Source organism: Elgaria multicarinata, chromosome 10 (assembly GCF_023053635.1).
Source record: "Elgaria multicarinata webbii isolate HBS135686 ecotype San Diego chromosome 10, rElgMul1.1.pri, whole genome shotgun sequence".
NCBI lineage: Eukaryota > Metazoa > Chordata > Lepidosauria > Squamata > Anguidae > Elgaria > Elgaria multicarinata.
The window spans coordinates 94,718,032-94,736,073 of NC_086180.1; the positions used below are offsets into that span (position 1 = coordinate 94,718,032).

At 39.7% G+C, this 18,042-nt stretch overlaps 1 protein-coding gene across 1 annotated transcript in view; it reads right to left on the reverse strand.

Annotated features, from left to right (window-relative positions):
- HGFAC (HGF activator) overlaps positions 1-18,042 on the reverse strand; it is a 91,337-nt gene that overhangs the window by 15,920 nt on the left and 57,375 nt on the right. The window lies entirely within an intron of this gene.

Here is an 18,042-nt window from a genome sequence, read left to right on the forward strand (position 1 = left end):
AAGGAGAACTAGGGCTCCTGTATCTTTAACAGTTGTATTGAAAAGATAATTTCAGCAGGTGTCATTTTGTATATATGGAGAACCTGGTGAAATTTCCTCTTCATCACAACTGTTAAAGCTGCAGGTGCCCTGGCCTCTTTTAAATCTGGTCACTCTAATATAGTTCCTGCACTGTGAAGGCACAGTGCAATTATCCTCTCTAGTAGGAGAGTATCCCCCACCAATTTGCTTATCTTTATTTATGGGGAAAATTTTCTCCATGTGTTCTTTATGTTCAGCTGTGCATTGGTTAGGCATTATTTCCTTAGTTCCATCCAAGATTGTGTTAGCTTTCTCTGGGGTCCAAAGATGAATAAGAGTGTCTTGCAAAGAAGTCATTCTGCTGATAATTTAATTTTGTCACTGATAAGGGAGGATGAAAAAAGAATTTAGAAGTCTCTTTTCATCTGAGGCCAGGGAATCATCAAACTCATTTATTGAGTAGTGTGTTTCTTGCTTTGGACTGGACTATTTTACTCTGTTGCACTGGACATGAGTATGTAAATTTTCCAGGTTAATCAGTTTGCCATCTCTACTATCTTCTTGCTGGTATTTCAAATCCCTACTGGCTAGGGATGTAAGAGTTTTGTTTTGAAAATATCTGGATACCTCTAGGCCAGCTTCCAAAACTTTGGGTTTTTTTTTTACCTTATACTCCATTAGTAATATGCCAATTCCTAAAGGTCACCACTGTACTGGCATAGTAGTAATCATAGAAAAGATAATCTATATTAGATTAGATTAAAAGATAACCCCACAATTGTTGTTTTTAAATGGATACTGTTGTTTTTATACTGTTTTATGTGTGTGTGTGTGTGTGTGTTTTTAAATTGTATACTTTTAATGTTTACTATTTTTAAATGTTGTAAACCGCCCAGAGAGCTTCGGCTGTGGGGCGGTATATAAATGTAATTAATTAAATAAATAAATAAATATATTTGATATATCCTCTATACTAAGAGATGATGGCATTATTTCTTCTGCTAATTGCATAAAATGTATGTTACACTGAATCTGAGTGAGCAAACCTCTTGGTTTTGGAAAATTTGAAAATTTCCTCTGTGTACTGTTAATGCTATAACCCAAATTTTCTTTTTCCATATAGATACTGTCAACATCTGAGCTGACTTCCAATTATTTGCTATTATTTGCCTTGCTGTGCTCAACAAAAATCCAATTAATGCTTTTTCTTTTATCTTTCTATTTTCTTTAACATACATATCTAAAAGCTTTTTCTGTTCATGATCTTTTGCTCTTAAAAATATTTTTTCTATCCTGTTTTTCCTTGTTTTAAACCTTTTGATTGGAAATTCCTGTGGTAGTAAATTAAATAGATAAGTAAATTTTAGTAACATCATCATTTTTATAGTCATAATCCAGTCTGAGAGTGATAGCTGTATCGTTTCCCATCTGGCTATATCATTCTTTAGTTCTTTTTGTCCTTGAGGTCCTATGTTCAAACACATCAAATCAGAATTCCGCTAGTTCTCTTATCAATCCTTTTATTCCCTTTTTTAAATTCCCTAGAGTAAATAAAATATCATCTGCATATAAGTTTAATTTAAATTCTCTTCTACCCATATGTATCCCTTTAATATCATATTTGCCCTGACTCTGTCAGCAAGAAACTCAATTACCATTGCAAATAAAAGTGGTGATAGAGGGCATCCCTGCCTTGTTCCTGAGTTAAGTCTTACTTCAGAGGGTGTGAAGTGTGAGTTGAAGCTATTTTCTCAATGTCAAGGACTTACATACATATTTTAGTACCACATTTCAGAAAAAATTAGCCATGATTCTGTCATGGAATCCCAAACACATCATAAACACATCAGTGTCATCTGAGCTTATCATTACTGCCTCACAACCCTCATTAGCAGCGTGTGCAGCATGCAGCAACAAACAACCATCTGCTTCTTCATGTGTACTGTTGAGATCGGGCACTTCGTAGCTCCCTTCAGATGTGATTTTGTAGCATTTAACTTCACAGTTCACAAACAGTATTTTATTCTCAAGTATTACAAAATACTCTGGTTTCCTCCATTCGTTAACAAGAAATGCGATGAGATTTGTTTTATTCCTTACGTGGATTAGGAATTTCCTCCGCAGTCTGACAATCTGGGAAGATGAGATGCTCTGTAACTGGTGCCCGAGTTCTTCCCCTCTGATTGTCCTTTCGCTGTTCTTTATAGACATCTCATTGTACGTATCAAACACAACATTGATTCTTTGACTCCTATTTCTTTCCTGCAAAGCCATGGACAAGACAGTCATAGCCACCTCACCAAAGTTTGACTCCTCTCCTTTTACTCATGAACAAGAACCATACCATCAATCACCATGGCTGGGGTAACATTTTTCTGCAAGTATGTTGCTAAAGCAGCTTTGTTTGTCTTTCGTAACTAACCTTCTGGAGTTGCTAAAGCCCATGGTAAAGGTCCTAAGGGATGAGAGAGTACATCTGCCATTTGAAGGTTCCGATTCTGTGCTGTCCGAATGATTCGACCAAATAGTGCTTTGTCTGCTTTCTTGATGATTGTCCTGCCATTGCTCTTCACTGCCTTCTACTTGGACATATTAGTGAAGGTTTTTAGTTTGTTCATTTTCATCGGGTCATGAAACTTCTTAATAGGTGGATTACTCTCAAGTCTCTCAATTTTGAAGGCTGTATAGCACTGTTCACCTACGTCATGCGCCATTATGTTGGATAATGTTGGATATGTCTTGAGATGCCTTTTTTGCTGTGGAGAGACTAATGAGATCATGTGGCCCAACAAATGGGTTTATCTAGCTTTGAACAAGACTAACAGCTCTCGTAACAGTATCTTCATATTTTTCAATTCATGACTGATGTAGGTCTGCGTGAGTGAGATCTGATCTGTTGTTACAAACCATTTCCCTTATCTGACCCAAAAAGGCGCTTCTATGTTCAGCCATGTAATATCTTTTCACAGCACCCAGCTTGAGGTTGAATCTTGTTGTACCACCCGGAGTCTGTGTGTCTTTGTTGACTGTTACCTCTATCGCTTGATCAACCAGAATTCGTCCAAATAGATTAACATCTGACAGTTAAACTGAAAAGCATCCGTTGATGAAGTTGTGGTGTATCTCTGGATGTTTCGCTGCAAGTAATGTCATTTTGGCATAGTATACAGGAAGATACAGCACAGTTCATCCTGTCATACGCAAAACACCATGGGATCATAGAGTGTATGGCAGTAAGATGTAAATGCCAATTTCCTTCTCGAGCAGCACGCAGCAGAGCCAACATTTTCAACGATATCCATATACGACATCCAAAATGCAGAGAGATCTCCATTGTCATGATGAAAATGTTCCAAGAATACATCCCAAAGCTGTTTTACTTCTGCAAAGGCAGCATTCTGCAAGAGGTCATTTAATCTCTGTTGTCATAGGTCTTTTGCAAAATCATTATTATTATTATGATTATGATTATGATTATTTATTGCATTTTTATACCGCCCAATAGCCAAAGCTCCCTATATCATTAACATCCTCAATGAAGGAGTAGACTACCTGAATGTTCTCTTTGTAATTCTTCTCCACCCAGGGGATAAATTCCAACCAAGCCAGTCTCAACATAGCTTCATACACGCACTTGTGTACTCGAACTGCACTATTTTACATACAACCTTCTAGTATTGATGATATTGATCCTTCTGCTATCATGTCTGCTTCAATGCAAAGGTCACGAAGGCCAGCATCTTGAAAGCGTTTTCCAAGGGCAGATCCACACACAGGCTTCGGGACGCCCTGAAGGCGCTTTAGGGCACCCCGAAATCGATGATGTACACCCTACCTTAACCGTTCCAAGAAGAGGCGGAGGAGGAGGAGGAGGAGGCCCCGCATCGCCCCTTGCAGGGATGGGATGAAGAGTTGCCGCGCCCGGCGGCTTTGCTGGGGAATCAGCTGCCGCCCACCTACCCGCCGGCCTCCTTTTGCTGGCGAAAGAGCCACCCGGGCCCACCCGGGTCGGAGAGCTCGGCAGAAGAAGCCGCCGCCAGCTTCCGCCCGGGTCATAGAGCTCGGCGGAAGCCGGCGGCGGCTTCTTCCGCCGAGCTCTCCGACCCGGGTGGGCCCGGGTGGCTCTTTCGCTGGCAAAAGGAGGCCGGCCGGTAGGTGGGCGGCAGCTGATTCCCCAGCAAAGCCGCCGGGCGCGGCAACTCTTCATCCCGTCCCCGCAAGGGGCGATGCGGGGCCGCCTCCTCCTCCTCCGCCTCTTCTTGGAACGGTTAAGGTAGGGTCTACATCATCGATTTCGGGGCACCCTAAAGTGCCTTCAGGGCGTCCCGAAGCCTGTGTGTGGATCTGGCCCAAGAATGGACATGACATTGCAAATGGTGTGAAAGGTGCCCATTCGAAGAATGATTCTGTCGTACGTTGCTTTATGCTTCCACACGATCTCAGTTGCTTTTGCATAGAGAGCTTGATCCATGACCACTACAATTTTTGCCAAATGCAGTGATTCCCTTATCAGCTCTGACTGTTTCATAATTTCAGAAACAGTTGTCAACTCAGTTGCAGGGGCATTAATGGTGGGCAAGTAGCCAATGGAATCCTGTGATACACTAACTAAGTCTCTAGTACTGATGTTAAATCCTGTCCAATTTGGTATTATCTGTGCAAGACTCCCTTCTTGTCTTGTAACAACCCAGATTATGTTTTTATTTTGTGCAAGCTTCAATTGGGCAACACATTCCGGCATGACTTCGGTACTTGTCATCAATGGCTGAGGCCCAACTCGTTCACCAGAAACACACATGAACAATTCTTCAGTATTTGTGGTTGTCAATGTCCTTTGCTTTTGTTTCTCAATGCTTGGGAGAGGAGCTTTAAAAGGTTGTGGTCCAAACAACTTGGGCTGCACAGCTATACCGTTGACTCGATGAGTTGTCCCCTTACTGCTAAGAGTCTCTTCCAGCCTATCAATGTTATCCCATGCTAAGTTAGTGAATACATGCGGCTGAATGGCGGCTGGTAGAACAATTTGCTCATTTAAGGTAGCAGCAAGTTTCTGAAGACATAAGGTGGCATCATTTTCTTCCAGTTGTGAGTATGAAATCCCATGACCAAGTCTGTTTAGAGTGCGAATTATTTCAACATTGCCTGTCAACGTTTTTACAGCATATGGTAGCAACAATTGCTTTGGGGGTTTCTGCTGGCCATTTGTCACTGCATATATAATGTCCTAACTGAATGATTGTATAAGTAAAGCAATCCTTTTGGATGGCTTTGTGTTTTCTGGCTCTCCAGTCAGAAGTCCTAATAGGAACCGTTTAAGATAATCAGGCACTGTAAATTAATCTTTATCAACGTCTGAAGGATGATATGGCCATGGTGTTGATGTCAAGTTTGTTTTAATTATTGTTCTTATGTGCATTGATGTTTTATCAACGATCTTGTTCATGTCAGTTGCCTTAACCTTTAAAACTGATAATTCTCTTTTCAAATTCTGGTTTTCTCTTACAACGTCCTGTAGCATGACACTATCAGGTTGGGCCAATAATTTTCCATGGTTATCTGGGAATATATGGAGGCTGTCACTGAACTTGGATTCCAATTTTCTTCTAATATGCTTCTTGGTTGATTTGTCTATTCCCTGTATTCTTCTGCGTGTTATGAGGGTTTCAAGCCTTTCAGTGAGAGTCGTCACACGTATTACCTCTTTTTTTGGAATAATCACAGTTCTAATGTATTGAAATAGTTCATCGTATGCTTCATCTCTCATATTTTTGTAGTGATCATCGGTTTGAATGCTAGATGCATGATATTCCTCCTTTGCTTTAACCCTTGTATAGTTCTTATAACAAGATGCATGATAATGGGCTTCTGCAGCCACTATGTCCCTACTACAAACTGCTAAGATCTTTGAATCACAATTAATGGTTGCGCACTCTCAAAGCCTTTTGTCAGCTCTAAGCTCCGTGGCCTTGATTAATTTCTCATGCGTTGATATTCCCTTGTAGCATTTTATCTTTCCACAAAACATACATTCTTCAGCATACACGTTTGACTTTAATGATGTTCTTCTGTTTAAGCGTTTACTCGTGCACTCACTAGTTCCAGCATCATCACTGACACTTGCTTCAGCTTTTTGTTTAATACTCTGTACATCTCTCTTCATAGTAAACAGGCTCCTGCACTTCCTGTGGTAAAATACTTTGGGAACCATGTTGCTTTCCACATTTCTCACAATGTCTAACAGTGGGATGTGATTCCTTACTTGAGCTGCCCCTAACAGAGTTTTCCATGATGAGTAGTCCTGTGGGCTTGTCAGCGTATCTCCAGGTTGGACATTTGACCATAAATGAATCATACACTGGGGATCAGAGGGACAGGATGTGCTTGTTTCAGTCTTCTTCATGCTGCACGGTCATTCACCACCAGCTCTGAACAAAAAAACCCCCAATACTTAAAATATTTATATATTTTAATTGGTGTAATTATTATAATCATAATTATTATAATAATTATTAACTTATATAATCAAAATTACTGTAATTGTTATGTTTAATAATAAAACTCACAATATTAAACATTATAAAAAAAATCCATTTACATCAAGGTATCTTGGGTAACACACAAAAGGCAAAGAGTTATGACTTGCTATCACATATTTTCCATCTCTAGGCATCCATATCTTGCCAAAAAGTCATATTCAAACCCATCCCCCCAAGTGGTACCAATAACATGGTCGGCTCAAGGCGTATTTAGAGTTCATGTCATTTTCTGCACTGTAGGTGCTGAACTGTTTTAGAAGTCTTCTTAGACTGAGTTGTGATGTTGAGAACAATATCATTGTAAGGGAAAGGCAAGGGTTAATTGGAACTTGGGACTGTATTTTATGGTTCCGTAGGAAGAGAGATAAGGATGCCAGGCCAACTGTATGGGGGAGAAGACTGGAGCCAGCACTGCCATAACTGTCTTGTCCTTGAGTGATTAAGCAACCCGAGCGAGAGGTGTGAAGACACGCCACGCATCAAAGTTGGAGGGAGGGGGAAAAGGAGGGAAAAGAATTGTATAAAGTCCTTCTTTGTATAAAGAATTGTATAAAGGGTTGTTGTCAGCTGAGATGTGTCTAGGGTGACGTAAGAACTGTTAGTTTTAGTTTTAGCTTGCCTGCACTGGGTTCATATATATGCATGCTTTTATGGTTCTTTTATTCTGCTAATCCCATGTATTCCTACCCTTTTCCTAATAAAAAGGTCTTAAACCTCACATTGTGAGCTGAGAGTGTCTGTGCCTGGGGATCCGTGCTAAATCCAGTCAAGAAGCCAGCTGGGTGCTGGGCGCTCTTCCTTTACAATCATATCATCTGTGTACAGAAGAATATTCAGGGCTCTATTTGAGATTTTGGGCATATGATACTTCTGCTTAGGGAGGTCTGCTGCAATATCATTAATGTAAAAATTAAAAAGAAAAGGAGCTAAAATGCAGCCTTGAAGTACACCTTTTTGTGTTAGAGTCTGGTCTGTAAGGGCAAGTCTGTATGGACTATCAGATATGTATCTGAATAAAGTACTTTTATTAGAAATAGGAGTCTAAGATCAATATTTGTTTGTGACAGCTTTCCCCAAATAAATTTCCCCTATTTATGGAGTCAAAAGCTGCACTTAAGTCAATGAAAGCGATAATAAGCTGACACCCCCACCCCTTGTTGCAGAGTACTTAGTTATCAGATGATGCAGAATGTAACAATTTTTTATAGTAGATCATTCTTTCCTGAAGCCAGCCTGTTCTTCTGCCCAGTCCTCAAGTTTGTGAAAGAGATACTTGGCATAAATTTTCGTAGGGATATCAATCAGACTTATAGGTCTGTAGTTATTTGGATCCTGTCTATTTCCTTTCTTATATATTGGCATAATTATACCCAGATTCCAACCATTTAGGATGAAACCTGTGTAGTTTATATGAGTAAATAGCCCTGCCAGTATGGGGCCCCACCAATCTATATCACTTTTGAACAGTTCAGGTGGTAAAAAAAAAAATCCTCACCTGGATTATTCTTCAGAGTCTGGTTAAGCAATTTAATTTCCAGAGAGGTTACCAGAGGCCAAAAGGGGAATAAACCGATGTCCACCTCAAGGAGCTGCCTACCTTTCAGCTGCATCTTCTCTGAATAAATTGAAGTAGCAGTTTTCCCATAGTGATACTGGAATAGGTAAATCGAAAGAGAGTTTTACCTCTCTGAGTCTCCCAGAAACTAAGTGCCAGAAGTATGCGTGGCTGCCACTTCAAGGTCAGCAAAGAATTTTGCCTAGAAAAGAAGTTTACTAGATGAAATTATTTTTTTATAATCTCGCCTGAGGTTTAGCATGATGTTCTGTTCTTTAGGCTCAAGTGAGACATGGCCTCTTCATAGATATCTTCTCAATTTTATTTTCATTTCTTGACATTCTTTAGCAAACCATAAGTTTTTCATGGGTTTTGAATCATTTAGGCATATGGTGGTCGTTAAAAAGGGTCTCAGATTATCGTGAATGTCCTGATAAGCATTCAGTATGGAATTTGTACTGGAGTGAGGGGTTATAATTATATCACGTAACAATCTTCCTAAAGATGAGTTCTGGAAATCATGGTCATATTTGGTCATATTTATTTTTTGCCATTTTAATCTCCTATCTTGGTGAAGTTCTAAATTTTGAGATAGCCATTGATCTGATAAAGTCACTGGCCTCAGATCAGATTCCACTGCTAACTTATAGAATCATGGAATCATAGAATAGCAGAGTTGGCCTACAAGGCCATCGAGTCCAACCCCCTGCTCAATGCTGGAATCCACCCTAAAGCATCCCTGACAGATGCTTGTCCAGCTGCCTCTTGAAGGCCTCTAGTGTGGGAGAGCCCACAACCTCCCTAGGTAACTGATTCCATTGTCGCACTGCTCTAACAGTCAGGAAGTTTTTCCTGATGTCCAGCTGGAATTTGGCTTCCTTTAACTTGAGTCCATTATTCCGTGTCCTGCACTCTGGGAGGATCGAGAAGAGATCCTGGCCCTCCTCTGTGTGACAACCTTTTAAGTATTTGAAGAGTGCTCTCATGTCTCCCCTCAATCTTCTCTTCTCCAAGCTAAACATGCCCAGTTCTTTCAGTCTCTCTTCACAGGGCTTTGTTTCCAGACCCCTTTTTTTCCAGATCCTGGTTGCCCTCCTCTGAACACGCTCCAGCTTGTCTGCGTCCTTCTTGAATTGTGGAGCCCAGAACTGGACGCAATACTCTAGATGAGGCCAAACCAGTTCCTCACGTGATTTGGAAGCTATACTTCTATTAATGCAGCCCAAAATAGCATTTGCCTTTCTTGCAGCCATATCACACTGTTGGCTCATATTCAGCTTGCAATCTACAACAATTCCAAGATCCTTCTCATTTGTAGTATTGCTGAGCCAAGTATCCCCCATCTTGTAACTGTGCCTTTGGTTTTTATTTCCTCCTTCTTTTAAATTTTTATTAACACAAATTAAAATACATCAACATAACAATCAATCAAAAAAATTGAATACACAAAAAAAACCAAAGCTCAACTATTAACATTTGTAATTTATCAATATTCATAATCAAACAATACAATACAATACAGTTGCTCCCCTTCACCCTTTGGGATCTATTCCTGCTTCCAAAATCTCATTACTTCTTCTGGTGGTGGTTTTCCACTTCCCTTAGAGAACACATATACCAGGAACTGTTCCCAAATTCCCTCAAATTCATTCGTATTTGTTATGCCTCTTCTTACTTTAATATTACATGTCAATTTATCATTAATGGCAATATCCCAAATTTCCTTATACCATTCTTCAATACAATAATCTCCCTGAACCTTCCAGTTCCTAGATATAATTAATCTCGCTGCTGTCAGCAGGTTTGTTATCAATTTTTTAGTTTCTTTGTTACACTTTAAATCTCCATATAGTGATAGTAATGCCACACTGGGTGTCTCATCAATCTTCATTCCAACAATTTCTTTTATCTCATTAAACACCATTTTCCACAATTTTTGTACATATTCGCATTCCCACCACATATGTAAATACGTTCCTTTTTCCCCACAGCCTCTCCAACAATTTGCTGAATACAGCTTATTTATTTTATTTAATCTCACTGGGGTTAGATACTACCTCCATATAATTTTATAATAATTTTCTTTAATTCTCACCGACATGTTTCTCAACACTCTTTGTCTCCATATTCTGTTGCCCTATCTGTACCATCAAATCTGTTTCCCACACCATCTTTCCCATATTCTCTATCTCCCCTTTCCCAACCAGTATTCTATATATTCCACTCGTTAACCCTTTTATCCCTTTATTCTCTTCCTTTTCCTTTTCTTTTTTAACAATCAGCTCCTCAAATTTTGTCAATTCTCTACATTCACCATTATCTCTTAACCATTTCTTCATCCATTGTTCCAATTGCCAATAATTTAACCAGGTTAAATTCTTCCCCTTTAACAGCTCCTCTAATTTTTCACGAGTGTTCATCTCGCTTAACCAATTTTTTAATCTCATTCTTTTTTCCTCTATTAAAATTTTACTCAAACTATCCTTTAAATTTCCTGGGAAATTCCTTAACATTATCACTGGTGTTAATGGAGATATACTTGGTTGGAGGCTGCAGTGCTGTGTGAGTCTCCGCGACTCAATAGAATTTAGTTTAGAAGTTTTACTGTTTTATTGACCTATTTTAAGCAGTTTTATTGTTTTATTGTTTTACTCTTTCACTTGTTTTTAATTGCTCTTACTGCCTCTGCATTTCCAGCTTGCAGTTTTGCAGCTCTTGATGTGCTGCCTCCTTCCTTGAACTGCAAACTGCTTTTTACCAAGAATTTAATTAACACTTGGCAGCTTTCGAGTTTTAGTTGCCACTCCCTGAAAGGGGTTTTAAACTTTTTAGTAGGGTGGACTTTTTTAGCTTGCTTACCTCTTGGTCATTTGACTGACCATGAGAAGGAAACGAGTTTTATCACCTCCACAAAATGCAAGTAATGTGCCTCGCGCCAAACAGTGCAGGCTCGACAGTTTTATTGCTCGGCAGCCTCCTCATGCCGTCTCTGCTGCTTCTCCGAGAGATGAAATCACGTTGTCTAACAGATATGCTCCTCTGGCCAAGGGAGGCGAAGTTACTGGTGAGTCTATCTTAGGGGACGCTGGCGTTTCTCAAACAAACCAGCCAACTGGCAAATCCACGGAAAACTTCCAAAGTGAAGCTTCTTCCTTTGAATTACTGGCTGAGCAATGTTTTCTAACAGTGAGGACACTCCAATCGATTAGCTCTAACTTAGAAACTGTGCTTAGCTCTTTAAATAAACTGTTGACGTGGCTCCCAGAAAAGCTTCTCTGCCAAGGCATCCAGGCTCAACCTCCACCACGCCCTCCCCGCTTAGATCTGGTCTTCAAACCTCACTCCAATAATGGAGGCTGTTTATCTACAACCCCCAATAGTGGACCAGATATTGGAATAATAGAGCGAAAAAATGGTGGCCTAGTTCTTCAGCCCTGCTCGATGGTTATAGATGTACATCCCCATGGAGGACAACACCCATTCTGGGCATCGGTTCAAAGTGCTAACTTAAACCTCAAATGGCTGCTAAATATACAGCCATCATATTTGTTGGCTGTGGAACTACTTTTCTCTTCACCTGTTTATAAGAAGTACCTATTGAAGTTTACTAAACCTACCACCCCAAATTTACTAATGAAGGAAAAACTTTTTCTGCACACTGTGGGGATCTACCCATCACGGCTTTTTAAAGATCTCCAGGTTAAACCATTAGTATCCATCAAAAGCCGCTCTAATTCTATCCTCCAGCTGCAGTGTAATGCCCCCAAACTAAGTAGCAGCAAATCCATGGCTTTTTCAACTGCGGTGACTGAAGAAGTAGATTTACCAAACAAAAGCTTTATACCATCCTCCTGCCTACTGTGTGAAGACCAGCCTCAAAGCATTCAGCAATCTCCGAGCAGGCCCTCCGACTCCCTCATCTTGGAACAGGAACTGTCTTCTGATTCACTTCATTCGGGGGTGGAGGTCGATTTCTTTTGTGCTCAGCCCTTGGTCGAAGGGCAACATACCATCTCTACCTTGCAAGATCTGATAACTTTTGGCCAAGACACTCCTGTGAAAGTTGACAATGTTCGTCCGACGTCGTGCCTCTATCCAGGAGTGCTGCATACATCGGTGGGGAGCAAGACGTCATCCATCCCATCCTGCCAACTGCCACAGCTGTCTGGAGGGCTGCCTAATGCTAATCAAGTAGGGCCGACAACAGAGTTAATATTGCCCAGTATCATCGATTCCGACCCACAGCTTCCATCGAACCACATGACAGCAAAAAGGAACGGCTGCATTCAGAGGGACATGGATGGATCACTGATCGGGATTACCCCACTGGATTGATGCCAGTGGCCCCAGGGTGATTCCTACCTCAGGATCATATCCTGGAATATTGCAGGCTGGGCAAACAAACGTTGGGATAGCTGCTTTTGTCAATATATCTCTTGCTTTGATGTAATCTTGCTTCAGGAAACCTGGGCCATGGACACTGTTGTTGTTAATGGATTTTCCTCCTACTCTTTGAATGCTCACCGGGTAAATAAGAACGGCCGTCCAAGGGGTGGCCTTGCCATTCTGGTGTCCTCTTCACTGATAGCTAAGGTTACTGAATTAGAAAACTGTGAACAACTGGTGTTTGGAATTTGCTTGGAAATTAATGCTAGTCACTTTATTTTTGTGAATGTTTATATCCCTCCTGCTAAATCCAATGAGCAGATCAAGAAACTCTGGCATAAAGTAGAGAGCTATTTATCCACTCAAATTATTAGGTTCCCTGATGCATATTTATATATTCTGGGTGACTTTAATGCCAGGATTGGCTCCAATAACAACGATCTAGAAGCAAGATACCCTATCTTGAGCGAACTTAGGGAAAATCGAAATTTTCCACACAGAAACTCAAAAGATCAGTTTCTGAATTATGCTGGCTTTTGCCTGGCTCAACTTCAGCTCAGTCTAGATTTAATTATTTTAAATGGGGTGGACCTTTGGGAAGGCTCAGGTGATTTTACCTTCTCAAATTTATTTGGTTCAAGCACAATAGATTATGGGCTGGCGTCTAGAAATGCCTTCCAGTTAGTTTATCATTTTTATATAGGTACCAGAACCTGTAGCGATCACCAGCCTTTAACCCTTACTTTATGTGTCCCAACTCCTAATTTAAGACCACCCCATACCCATTTAACTGATATCCTGTTTGAGTGCCCACACAGAATAAGGGTAAAATGGTCTGATAAATTAAGCAGTCTTCTAGAGGAAAGATTAAACTTCGATTCAATAATTCGATTAAGATCAGCAATTTTGTGCAAGGAATCGGCTGCATCCTCTATAAAAGCATATGATGATTTAATCGACTCCTTCCAAGATGCTTTAACTCATGCAGGCAGGTCAGCCCCAGACAATACTGCCCCTACGATCTATAAGGGCCCTACTTGGTTTGATAGAGAATGTTACCTGAAGAAAAATGAGTTAAGGGAGTCTTATATAACCTACAGAAAATCGGGCTACAATTATCTCCCTTCGACCTATTTTCAGCTAAAAAAGCAATATAAGTCCCTCATAGCCCAAAAAAGACGCCAAGCTGAACGAAACTCCTGGTCCCTGCTGTTAAATGCCTCCTTGAATAATGATTCAAAAATGTTTTGGCAGATTGTGTCGGGCGCCTTACGATCCAACTGCCAAGCACCCAGTTGTACAATTCCAGCTCAGGTCTGGGAGGATCATTTCAGAGCCATTTTCACCGACCCAGACACTATACAATCAGCTCAGGTTGATATGCAGGATGTCACTTTCTCTTCCCTCCCCCCCTGGAATTCAGTCTCTAAGGAGGAAGTGATTGAATTAATCCAACAACTTAAAGGGGGTAAGGCACCCGGCATAGATTTTATCCCTGCTGAATTTATTAAAATCAATCAGGATTGGTGGGCCCCTTTGTTAGCTGCTCTTTTCACCGTTATAAATCAATCTGGCAAAATCCCTGACAGTTGGAGACACGCAATTGTGGTTCCGATATACAAAAAGGGACATCCAAAGGATCCTGGGAATTTTAGACCTATCAGCCTCCTCTCAATAATAGGCAAGCTCTATGCGCGATTTCTATCTAATAGACTAACTGACATCCTCGAGGCCAATAATGTTGTCACGGAGGCCCAAGCTGCCTTTAGAAAGAATCATTCCACTTCTGATCATGGTCTGATTCTTTTTCACTTAGCCGAAAAACATCTTAAGTTTCTACGTAGCAAACTGTTTGTTGCCTTCATGGATCTGAAGTCCGCTTTCGACTCCATCCCTAGAACTAAACTATGGGAGAAATTAGATAAAATCCTGGTGGACAAAAGACTTCTTAATCTTATAATGGTTCTATACAGCGACAGCAGGATGCAAGTTAGATGTGGCACACAGGGACAGCTTTCAAATGAAATTCCTATGTCTAGAGGAGTAAGACAGGGCTGTATCCTCGCACCTACACTATTTAACCTATACATAAATGATATTGAGGAGGCCCTGTCTGACCATGAAGGACACTTGCCCAAACTCGGCGCAAGGAAAATTCCTATTTTACTTTACGCAGACGATGCTGTTATTCTCTCCCGCTCTAGACCTGGTTTGAAACATCTTTTAATGAAATTCTCCAACTTTTGTTTCACCAACGATCTGAAAATTAATTTTGAGAAATCTAAAGTCATGGTCTTTGAAAATAGATTTTCTCAACGTCGGTGGTCCCTTGATGGGCATATCCTGGAACAGGTGAAAATTTTCTCTTACCTGGGGCTGCTATTCCATCATACCCTGTCCTGGAGTGCCCATAGATCGGCTACCCTTAATAAAGCTTCAGTCAGTTCAGCTGTAATAACACGCTTTTTCTTTACTAAAGGGGGAATGTTTATACCGTCTGCCATCAAAGTGTTTAATGCCAAGTCTGCAGCCCAGCTTTTATATGCCTCCAATATCTGGATAGGGGGATTAACATCTGAGATAGATAGGCTGCAGACAAGGTTTTTGTGGACCCTTCTTCAACTCCCAAAGTGTGTCCCTAATTCGGTACTTTTGTTGGAAACCGGGGAAAGCTCTCTTTCGCTTAGGGCTTGGTGGTCTGCCTTAAAATTTTGGATGGAAGTTAGTCTTTTGGGGAGGGGCTCAGGTCTGCTTCCCTGTCTGGCTCAGGACAACTACGTGAACAGCTGGTCCAAGCTTCTTGCCAGGAAGGCAGCTTCAATAGGTCTCTCCTCTTCCCTCCTCCTTAATCTGGGCTTGAATTTTGCTTTTAAAGCTATCAAACAAAGACTGTGGGATATAGCCTTCTGCGACTTACGTACTCGCTCTCACGTCTCTTGCTCTCCCAGTGCATTGCACGTTCATTACGCTGGGCCTCTTCAGCTGGCTGACTATCTAAAGAACTTGTCGGTCGCTAAATATCGTATTGCCTTCTCCAAGGCCAGATGCAATGTTTACTCTATTGAATTACTTCAGGGCAGATATGCTGGTATCCCTTATCAGGAACGACGGTGCCCCTGTAGGAATACGGAAGTGGAGACGATGGAGCATATCCTTCTGTCCTGTAGCTTTTATAATCAGGCCCGCCATCTTATGATTACCCCATTGTTGAGCAAACTGCCCAGAACTTCAGGCAAATTTTATGTTAAGTTTCTGTTGGAAGATAAGTCTTCAAGTGTAAATTTGGCTGTTGCTAAATTTCTTACAGTGGCGGCCAAGATTAGAGCTCTTTGTGTATTAGACTAAAGTTGATAATAGCTCTAATTGTATGATTTCATGTCTGATTCTTGTGTTTGGTTGTTTGTTGTTTGTTTTCTTTTTATGGATCTATAGATCGCAATAAAGAAAGTAGTAGTAGAGATATACTCGAAAGTAGCTCCTTTTTATACATCCTCCATATTTCCCAATGAAACTTTAAAAGAGGATTTCCTATTCCTTCACCCCATTTTTTATTACCTTCCTTAAAAAATATATTTTCCAAATCCCAATCTCTTTCCATTCTTGTTTTATCCTCCATCCAACTCAAATCTCCTACTCCTATCATACCTTCTGCTATGTGTCTTAACCTATTGGCCACATAATACAATTTTACATTTGGGAGCCCCAATCTTCCTTTTTTTGTGTGCTAAGTACCACCTATTTTAATTTATTCTCGCTTTCCTATCTCCATTACTATAATTATTTATAATATTTTGCCAACTTTTTATCTCTATTTCTGATATACTTATTGGTAACATCCTGAAAATAAAATTGACCTTTGGTAATATTTTCATTTTTACTAATGCTATTCTTCCAAACCATGATAAATTCAACCTTTTATATTTTTCTAATTTATCTATAACTTTCTTTTTCAGCTTATTTAAATTTTCCTTTTCCAAATTCTCTAAATTTTTAGTAATTTTAATTCCCAAATATTTAATCTGATCTTTAACTCTCATTTCCTTCTCCTCACTTTCCCAATCCTTCTTTTCCTTCTTAGTATAGTTAAATATCATTAACTCTGATTTCAACCAATTTATACTTAACCCCGTCACTTCTTCAAAATCTTTCAGATGTTGCTTAATTCTTCCCATTTTCTGAAGTGGGTCCTTAACAGTTAACAACGTATCATCTGCAAACATATTTAACTTTATTATTCTATTTTTACCTTCTACTCCCTCTAATTCCCCATCATCCCTTATTACATTTGCCAATAATTCCATTACCAGTACAAATAGGACCAGTGAGAGTGGACAACCTTGCCTAGTTCCTCTGGCCAGTTGTACCTTATCTGTAAATCCATCATTTATCACAACTGAAGCGGTGTTCCGAGAGTATAATTGTTCTATTATACCTCTAAATTTATCTCCAAAACCCATTATATTAATTATCCTCTTTAGTGCTTGCCAGCCCACACAATCAAACGCCTTAAATATATCGAGAGCTATTAACCCCGCTTTTATCTTTGACTTTTTTACCTCGTGCATTATATTTATAGTTCTTCCAATTAAGTTGTGCATCTGCTTCCCTGCTATAAAACCACATTGATCTTCTCCAATATATTTAGCTATAAACGTATTCATTCGTCTTGCTAAAATAGCTGAATTTTTTTTTGCATCCTGATTTATTAATGAGATAGGTCTATAAGAGTCAGGGATTGTTAAATCCTTATCTGGTTTTGGAATTAATATAATTATTGATTGTTCCCACGATGGTGGTATCTTCTCTCCTTCTATTATTCCATTATATAATTTTAATAATTTTGGTACTAAAATTCTTTTAAATTTTTTATAATACCCCGATCCCAACCCATCTATCCTGGGAGATTTACCCCCTTTCAATTTCTCAATAGCTTCCTCAATTTCCCTTTGCGATATACTTCTTTCCATTAACGCCTTATCTTCCCTTACCAATCCCTTCTTTATATACCTATCAATATAACTTTCCATCTTCCTCTTCAACATATCTTTTTCTTTATATAGCTCTTGATAAAATTCCTGAAAAACCTTTATCTTCCCTTTCATTGTGCTACATGTATTTCCTGATTTATCTTTTACTATCCCTATCGAATTCTTGGCCTTTTCCTTTTGTGTGAGCCTTGCAAGCACCTTAGAGTTTTTATTACTATTTTTTAAAAACTCTCTTTTCATGTAAATTAAATTCTTCTGTACTTCCTCTAAATTCTTATTTAACTTTTTTCTTTCCTTGTAATTCTATTAATTTTTGTTTATTTCTGCTTTGTAAGTACTCTTTCTCCAACTTCTTTATTTCTTCCTCCAACTTTTTCTGTATTATATCCTGTTGCCTTTTTAAATTACACATTTCTCTGATACATATCCCTCTAGTCACAGCTTTCATTGTGTCCCAAACCATTGATGTTGAAGTTCCCCCCTTTTCTTTAATTTCCCATATTTCTGACAGTTCTTTTTGCATTTTTTCCACAACCTTATCATATTTCAAAATCCT